Consider the following 8363-nt stretch of genomic DNA (forward strand, 5'->3'; position numbering starts at 1 on the left):
CAAGGGGCCCTCCCGACTTGATCACTAATTGAGAAAATGCCTTACAGTTGGATCTCATGGAGGCATTTCCTCAACTGAAGCTCCTTTCTCTGTGATAACGCCAGCTGTGTCAAGTTGACACAAAATTAGCCAGTACAGGGCCCCTGGGCTTGCTGGCCAGCTAGTCTAGCCAAATTGGCAAGTTTTTGTGAGGGACCCAGTCTTAAAATAATAAAATGGGAAGCACTTGAGGAAAATACCGGATGTTGACTTTTCACCTCTGTATGCACATGTGTACATATACACCCTCACAAATGAACACATATGGATATATACACATAAAATGTAAATTATGAATAATATTTTGTTGGAAAGATATAGTTCTTTTTTAGAAAAACATTAAAATAGGTAAAGTGATGGTTTTAAGTTAACGATTTGAATTTCTGATAAAATAAGATTTTTATAGTGGTGATTTATGTGGTGGTAGTGGTGGTGGAGGTGGTGGTAGTGGTAGTATTTTGGTGTTTGAGACAAGGTCTTCCCTGTAGCTCAGACTGACCGTCAATTAATTCCCTGCACTTCTCTCTTGACCTCTCAAATGCTGGAGTTACAGTCATGAGCCACCACACCCAGCTAAATTATAATATAATAAGTATTAATAATAGCTCATGTATAGCACATACAAACAATGTTTCTAAGGGCCTAAATAATTTTTGTAAAGTATTACAGAAACTGAAGCCAAAAAGTTTGAGCAGCCCTACCCTAATGTAATAGCTGTCATTGCAGGCCGCTGATCTCACTCTTACTGAACTCCTCAGCACGGTTCCTTACGTGAAATAGCTCACATCCCCCAGAGAGAACAAATGTTAACAATTTAGTGGTTATCCTTGCAGACATCTTTCTTATATGCATACTTACTGCATAATTTCATAAGTCTAAGATCACTCTGTGTTCTTCCAAACTTTTTCTCCTGAGACATTTCAGTTTAATTTTTCTCCCTGTTCACTCTCTGAATCCATATAAAATCCTCATGCTTTGACGTTGGAAAGGTTTTAGGGACCATATATCTGTGTCTCCCTAGCTCAATTCAGGATTCTTCTCTAAAACCTAGTGATCTGTTTGCCTATGTTTTTAAACCCTAGTTAGAAGCTCTTTCTATTGGGCAGAAATTGTCCCTATGAAGATGTATCGAGTAGCTGATCTCAGGTTCTGAAAGCCATGCAGAATCTGTCCCAGCTATCTGTGTCTGTGGGGTGTGTGTGTGTGTGTGTATCTCTGCATGAATGTCTGTGTATCATGTGAACACAATGCCCACTGGGGCCAGAAGAGGACATCAGATCCCTTGGAAGTGAAGACAGGTAAGAGTCACCTTGTGGGTGCTGGGACCCATCCCTGAGTCCTCTGCATGGAGTGGCATGTCCTCTTGCCCCCACTGAGCCATCTCTCTGGCTGTTGTTGCTTTGTTTATAACTCTTGGACAGTAAGTGTGTTCTTTCAAAGTTTGTTTTGTGGACTCGTCATCTGCTTTAGGCTAATTTCTCTTGTGTATTCTCATTGAGATGTTTTATTTGTGGTTGTTGGAGAAATTACTTGAGACCTAGTACAATACATGTATGCATGGGAGCACAGGAGCAGTGGCCCACTGGAGACATCTTAATTTGAGACTAGCAATTCTGATGGTTGGAACGACCAGAACAGTCCCTTGCCGAGGTCTTCCTGTGTCTTGTTCGCCACCGTTAATTCTAAACTCCTCTCCAAGTGTGAAACACCAAGCTTGCCTCCCTAGTTACTGCCTGTGTATCCTAGTTGGCCATTTTTCATTCTTTTGTTATGCATTCAAGCAGATTTGTCTGTCTGTCTGTCTTTCTGTCTGTCTGTCTGTTCTGTGATACTGGAGATGGTACCTGGGGTCTTGCACATGCCAGGGAAGTGCTCTACTACTGAGCACCACCCCTAGCTTACATTTTTCATGTATATATATTTTGTTGCCTTTTGTTGATTATAAATGAATAAGGGGAGCCCTAATAATTCATGACTACTTCCTGCTGACCTTAGGGCATGGGCAAAAACTGGACCATTAGCCAAATCCAGGAACAGCTGGTTGTTTCATTGCTGTCCAGGTTGTGGGACCATCTCTGGGTAGGCGTATGTAGGCTCAGTTGAAGCAGTCTGTGAGGCTGGGCCAGAGTACCTGTTAATAACTGTTTTGGAGCTGTCCTGGATACAGATTCTGAGAGAACACCTGGATGTTAGGGGCAGAAGATAAAAGTTTAGGGAGAAAAACTTCTTCTTGGGTGTACATTTGAAATTCTTAGGCCCATGGTCTTGGTAGTTGGAGAAGGGGTGGGGGAGCCCCAGGGAAAGAGAAAGAGATCCCACCCTCAGGAATGGGCAGGTGGGCATGGAAACAGGCTGTTAATTAACAGTACTTATATTGAGTCCATTTGACCTGTGAGAGGTGAATTTAAATCCTTCCTAACTTGCATTTACCCATCTCGGAACATCTTCCTCAACATTTAAACACTTTCTTAGATCCTTACTGTTTTTGGAAGCTTTCATATCCTCAGACTTTACAATCCCTTGAAAGCTTTCACAATAGACGCCCTTCTCTTCCATGCTTGTCTGCCACAGCTTAGCTGCATCATCGTCTGTTCCTTCTGAGACTGACATGGCGGGGCAGCTCCTATTAGGAACTTGCTAGATGGATCTTAGTTAAACAGCTGTTAGTGAAGTTCCTGTATCCCTGCCATTCACATTTCATTAGTGGAAGCAAGTCATGAGGCCCAGCTTGAGAGTAATTGGGTAGAAAATACAGTCCTTATGAGCAGATTGCAGTTCTCCCACAGGAATGGGCCTGGCTGAGAGGGACAGTGAATGTAACATACAATGGTCCCATTTCCCTTCATATATAATTCTACTCTTCCTATAATAAAACTGATCGTTAGCATGAAAGGTCTTAATTTTATATGCTATTTAAACCAACTGAAACCAAAAGGCCAAGGAGCTGAAAAGAAATGTCTTTTTAAAAACCAATCATAAACCTGACATAACAGCTCACATCTTTAATCCCGGTATATGGAAGGCAGAGGCTGGTGAATCTATGTGATTTCAGGGCCAGTCTGGTCTACATAGCAAATTCCAGGCCAGCAACATAGAGACAGCCTGTCAAAACAACAATAACAACAACAAAAAGACTATGGTGCCTTTGAACACATTAATTCCATGTTTGCAGTTTCTTTCACTTGACACTTTGCTAAATTATATTATATTGTCATTGAACAGCCCCTCATCCACCTCTCTGAGATGGGATATCACAATTTATAGTTCAGGCTAGCCGCAAAGTCTCTTTAGCCAAGACTAACCATGAACTCACAAGAATCCTCCTGCCTTACATTCCTGAGTAATGGAATTATAGAATGCACTACCACAGTCACCAGATCCTGTATCTTAACCAACTTGTCATATGGAACTCTGCTCTTCAAGGAGTTAAAGATAAAAAAAAAAAAAAAAAAAAAAAGCCGGGCGTGGTGGCACATGCCTTTAATCCCAGCACTCGGAGGCAGAGGCAGGCAGATTTCTGAGTTCCAGGACAGCCAGGGCTATACAGAGAAACCCTGTCTCGAAAAAAAACAAAAAAAAAAAAAAAAAAAGGAGTTAAGGATTTACGTATTGGTCTCCAGGCCGGTAATACAGGCCATCCCACTGTGTTTCCTGTTTTGTTTTGTGTCTTCATTAGGTTGAAAGTTTCTCTATTAGCTTTTCTAGGACTCTTTACTCAAATTTGCTAATCTGTTTTCATTGTTCTCCTTACCATTCTAATTCGCCATCTCTCTAGGTCCGTGTGCTTCCTCTTCCTTTTTCATTCCATCACCCGTGCCTCTGAGGTGTCTGGGTCTCCTTTGTATTTTTTGTATCTTTCTAGCAGTTCTCATGTTACTGCTAAGGGAACTTTTACAGTTTTCTTCAGTGTTGGTCACACATCAGAGCAGTCCCCACCACTCTTAAGTGAGCTTTTATCATTTTATTGAATTTTATTATGGACTTTGTGTATAGGTGGGGGTGGAGGTGTGCTATATGTGCATGGTAAGGGACAAAGAAAACACAGAAGTTGAATATCTTCTTGGATCTCTCAGGAAACCTAGAGCTCACCAGTTGTCTGGCCTAGCTGACCAGAGAGCTCTGGCAATCTGTCCATCTCTTTCCCATCCCAGACACCAGTGCTGGGGCTCTAGCAAGGCCCAGCACTTCACATGGGTAATGGGGATCCGAACCAGGTAGGCCCTCATGTTTGCGCGGCGAGTATTTTGACTAGGTGAGCAGCTGCCCAGCCTTATGTTGTGCTTCTCAGATACCTTCTTCTTTTCCATCTTTGGATAAAATACAATATTGAATAACATTGGCAACTTTAGTACTTTTAACCTAAAATCTGATAGTATTTACTAAGAGATGGGAATGAGGGTGTTTTGAAAGAGAGCGGTGTTCTCTCTTAGATCTGTGTCAAAGCTGTCAGGCCTGTATCTCTGTAACTTCTGAATAATTGCTGCTGTCTCTATACTTGCTCTAACAGCAATTGAACCCCAAAGAAATCACAAGATTCACAATTGTTAGCTTTATAAATGTACTGATGAGTACCTTGTTTGGTAGGATAAAAGCCTGGGTAAGTGATGTTCCCACCTGTGTGGTTCATTTCAAAATATTGTTTGCCTAAGGCATTGTTGTCGGTGACAACCGAACAAGAACTTTTAGGAACACTTGGCTATCCAATAATGGCAAATTTCAAGGCTATGCAAATTGTGCCAGTTCAGCCCCCGCTCTTTTCTCTATTATCATATCAATTGAGTCAGTTCATAGTAGACAAAGCAAGGTTATGGGAACCACCTAGAGTATCATGCACCATTTAACATCAATGCAACATACACGAACATCTGCAACTCCAGCCTTATTAAGAGGATGGAATGGAAGGCAATAAACAGCTTTCTTCACCATTTAATTGCAAAATAGTATTTCCTAATGTTTGCATTGTTTATCAACAGGAACTTCATCAATAATTGTATAATTACAGTTGCTTGGATTACAGTGCTCTCGTGCATCTTGTCATTTACTACAGAGTAGCCTGAGTTTAATCTGAATTTGAGCACATTATTCAAGGCTAATAATATAAACCCCTTCAAATGCGAGTTGCACAATACAGATATCTTGTGTAGTGGGAGAATGGTGTTTATAATTCTTCAGCTGCTGTGAGGATTAAGCTAACACAGGGGAAAAGGAAGGCTGAAAGGCAGGGAAAGCTGAGGGAAGCCACTAGTTAGATCAAACATAGACCTTCTAAACACGAGCATAGGTTGTGCTCTTTAGAATTAATCACAAGTAATTAGATGTTTGCTTTAAGCCAAAATTGTGCTGAATTAAAACAGGTTTATTATGCTGTGGTCTTCCCTTCAGGCATTATTTAAAGGGAGAAACAGTGAAAATTACAAATATACATAGGGGAAAAAAGGTATGGTGGTCAGTTAGAAATGCCAAATGCAGAAAAAAGCCTTTCTCTGTCTACTCAGGTTCCTGTTGTTGCTTCAAAGCAGCAATACTAGTGAGTCTAGTGTGTACACTCCTCCGCCAAGTACTGCCTCCGCGGACGAGCCAAGCAGATGCAGGGAAGCCATATAAGCTTAGTTAGTAGAGTAGCTAGTGGCGTTGCCCTGTAAGAAAGAGAAGCCTGGGGCTGGTGAGATGGCTCAGTGGTTAAGAGCACTGACTGTTCTTCCAAAGGTCCTGAGTTCAATTCCCAGCAACCACATGGTGGCTCACAACCATCCGAAACGAAATCTGATGCTCTCTTCTGGAGTGTCTGAAGACAGCTACAGTGTACTTACATATAATAAATAAATAAATATTTAAAGAAAGAGAAGCCTGAGAAACAGTGGGTGCATTGAAATCATCTAAGGCAAGAATCTTGTCTGAACTTTGTATATTTTAAGTATGAAAATCTCATTATTCAGGGGCTGGAGAAATGGCTCAGTGAGTAAGAGCTCTGGCTCTTCCAGAGGACCTAGGTTCAGTTCCCAGCACAACTGTCTGTATGGGTATCCAACACCTTCACATAGATACACATGCAGACCAAACACCAATGCGCATGAAACAAAATTAATTTATAAAAAAAGAATTCCTTAATTTCCTCTTTTAGACGAAGGGACAAAATTATCATTGTAAAATATCCACAGAATAAAAATCTGCTCCCTCTCCTATTTTCCTGATGTGCTGATCTATCATTTCTTCCTTCCAAACGAAGCTAAGGATGAGCCTGCTAGGGGAGTTTAACCTGTGGTTACTTAACATTACGCTACAGAAGCATTTTAAGATACTGCATCAGCTTCTGCTGAGAAGCCTTTAGCTGAATACCTTAGCAAGAACATTTTCTAAACTGGACTTTGCAATGAATGGATGTACTCAACCAATTGAGACTCAAGTATATACCTTTCCTTTGAAGAAGAACTGTACAGACATTATTTAGGGATGTTTTTGGAGGTATTTATCAAAAATGCTATGATAACAGCTTTGTCCTAATGAGCCCCAGGCTCTGTTTAGGGAATAATCGATAAAGTTCAAATTAATGTTCCATAATTCACATTACAATGCGCATGTAATTATTCTGAGATGAGGCAAACCCTATGCATTTAATTTACAGCTGTAATTAAGTAAACTCGTTTAATACTAATTAGGTGAGCTAAAAGGATCATAGGTTTGTGTATTTAATTACCAAATTACAATTAGCAACTGATTTCTGCAAAGCTCTCTCATCTTGAGTTCAACACTGATCTCTACCTACACTACTGTTTTATCCTCATAGACCATCACTAACGCATCACACACTGTAGAGAACCATCCTCACTAACGCATCACACACTGTAGAGAACCATCCTCACTAACGCATCACACACTGTAGAGAACCATCCTCACTAATGCATCACACACTGTAGAGAACCTGCTTGTGGTTTGCCGACTGCAAGAATGGCCTTAGGAATAGAGAAATTAGCCAGTCATAGTGACATATACCTTTAATCCTAGCATTCATTGTAGAGGCAGAGGCAAGCAGATCTCTGCCTATGAGGCTAGCCAGGACTACAGAGTGAGATCTTATCACACACACACACACACACACACACACACATACACACACACTTCCCCGGTGCCAAGAGATAAAAAAAGAAAATGTAGAAATTGGGTCTGGAGTGATGACTCAGCAGTCATAAACACGCACAGCTCTTGCAGAGGCCTCTGGTTTTGTTCCAAGCACCCATGTTAGGCAGCTCACAACCATTTGTAACTCCAGCTTCAAGACATCCTATGCCTTCTCTCTACCCCTACATCAAAACTTTTTAAGGATATGAATATTAAGCTATCAAGAAAATAAATTTGATTCCTATTTTTAAGATCTCTTAAATTCTGTCAACCGACATTTATTAGGTACCTAGGATCCTAGGCTTCTTGCTGTGTTTAAACGATTATTCCCATTTTGTTCTGCTATGTTTAAGTCTATAACCAAAGAAGAGTTATCTGTTACCTATAGGGACGTCTTTAATAATCTTGGAATGTGCTAGATTAAGGTTCACATATTCCACTTTCCAAGTTCAACATATGCTTTAAAAGGGGAAAAGGCGGGCTGGTGATATGGCTCAGTGGGTAAGAACACCCGACTGCTCTTCCCAAGGTCTGGAGTTCAAATCCCAGCAACCACATGGTGGCTCACAACCATCCGTAAGGAGATCTGACTCCCTCTTCTGGAGTATCTGAAGACAGCTACAAGTGTACTTACATATAATAAATAAATAAATAAGTAAATAAATAAATAAATTAATTAAAAAAAAAAAAAGGTGAAAAGGCTTGTGCCTGTGACTATCCTGAAGTTCTCACAGTGTCTCTGTCTTACCTTTGAGGAGTAGAAACCTCCCAATCTACAGTGTGCACCCTACTCTTTCCCACGGTACCCAGGGGTGGCACTGTTGTCAGGAAATATGGGCCTCCCCCTTACGACACTCAGATTGAACTAGCCAGCTTCCTGGTCAGCAGCCACTATAGGTTAGTGGATAGTAATGGCTGACACTTACATTGTGACTTACAGCTCAAAAAGCTGATGAACAAAGTAGGCCAGGAAGCGTAGGCCTGGATGTACATATTCAGGAGGCCAAGGCAACAGAGGTCTCACAATCATGGGCAGCATGGGCTAAATGTTGAGGCCTGTCCCCCAAAAGAGGGAGAATATAACAGAAGAACAGCACGGCGTGGTGGCGCCCGCCTTTAATCCCAGCACTTGGGAGGCAGAGGCAGGCGGATTTCTGAGTTCGAGGCCAGCCTGGTCTACAGAGTGAGTTCCAGGACAGCCAGGGCTA

At 41.4% G+C, this 8363-nt stretch overlaps 1 protein-coding gene across 2 annotated transcripts in view; it reads left to right on the forward strand.

Annotated features, from left to right (window-relative positions):
- Adk (adenosine kinase) overlaps nucleotides 1–8363 on the forward strand; it is a 398197-nt gene that overhangs the window by 351900 nt on the left and 37934 nt on the right. The window lies entirely within an intron of this gene.

The sequence above is a fragment of the Mus caroli genome, chromosome 14, assembly GCF_900094665.2.
Source record: "Mus caroli chromosome 14, CAROLI_EIJ_v1.1, whole genome shotgun sequence".
In the NCBI taxonomy this organism is placed as follows: Eukaryota; Metazoa; Chordata; class Mammalia; order Rodentia; family Muridae; genus Mus; species Mus caroli.